This window comes from Sinocyclocheilus grahami, unplaced genomic scaffold, assembly GCF_001515645.1.
Source record: "Sinocyclocheilus grahami isolate Dianchi unplaced genomic scaffold, SAMN03320097.WGS_v1.1 scaffold1613.1, whole genome shotgun sequence".
In the NCBI taxonomy this organism is placed as follows: Eukaryota; Metazoa; Chordata; class Actinopteri; order Cypriniformes; family Cyprinidae; genus Sinocyclocheilus; species Sinocyclocheilus grahami.
In genome coordinates this window covers 182,211-183,432 of record NW_015506792.1, presented here as the reverse complement: position 1 = coordinate 183,432, position 1,222 = coordinate 182,211, and positions in this window count along the sequence as shown.

Genomic DNA, 1,222 nt, shown 5'->3' with positions numbered 1-1,222 from the left:
GCAGCTTTCCACGTGTCACTGCTGAAGTCATGCCTGAGGAAAGGCACTCTTACAGATGTTCCGACAGTGCAATGTTCATAGCAATCAGACCAGAGGGACGCCTGGCCCGCTACCTGCTTCCTCAGAGTCGTTGGGAAGTATACGTCTTACTGTCAAGGACTGGGTGACAATCTTGTGGTCAGAAAGTGCCTCAATCATGTCGTTGAAGCTATGTGAGTAGTGTATGGTCAAGTTCCTGTTCTGTAAATCGTTAGCCACATTTTGTGGTGAGTCACAAGGGTCATGCATCACTGTGTCACTGAGAGAATCTTCCTCATTGTTGTGGTTGTGGACCAGATGTGATCTCGGGGTCACTGCTGACATCGAGCACCATGCCTGCAGGATTGTCTTGTGAGGAATGTAGGCTAACGTCTTCATCAGAAATAATAAAAATAAAACATCAGGAAGGGTGTCCTGAGGCTCATATATCTCTAGTTGCTCATTTTCTCATGCAAGGTACTGGGCCAGGTCTGCATCTTCCATAAGCAGGATGACTTCTCTGTCAATCTGTGAAAGAAGAGGGACACGCATGTTAACTTTTGGAACAAGAATATCAATCATACGGTTTCATAACAGCTAAAAGGACATGTTATTAAAAAGGAGAACCAAATGTAAAATCTGGTCACTCTGATTTGATACAACTGTCAAGACACATCCGGTCCTGCAGTGTTTCGCTCCATCCCTAATCAGACACATCTGAAGAATCGGCAGGAGTGCTTGAAAATTATAAGTGTGCTAGACTTGCAAAATTTATATATAAAAAAAAGAATAATAAATTAGCATGCAAAATGTCTTCATACCCTGTAATGGCTCTGCAGTGTCTTTTTAAAAACTGAAATCCAAAAAGTAAAAGCAATCTACACCACTTTCCTGCAATGCTACAGTTTAGACGTATGCTCTTTACATGTGGCCACCAGGTCATGCCACGATGTATCAGTCTTCTACTGGCCACACAGTTTCATACCAATTTGCAGGTTAGAGTTCACCAAACGTGTAGCATGGTTTCCACTCTCTGGGATATATGGACTGAAAGGTGTAGCGTGACTGGTCCTTAACTAGGGATGATGGAGGTGAAGTCTGCCGTCCTGCAGTAGGTGCATGTTTAAAGGGATATTAGGTTGTGACAGGGCAGAGAAGTTTAGAAGTGCTGTTATTGTTAACATGACAGGGACTGTCTTAACAG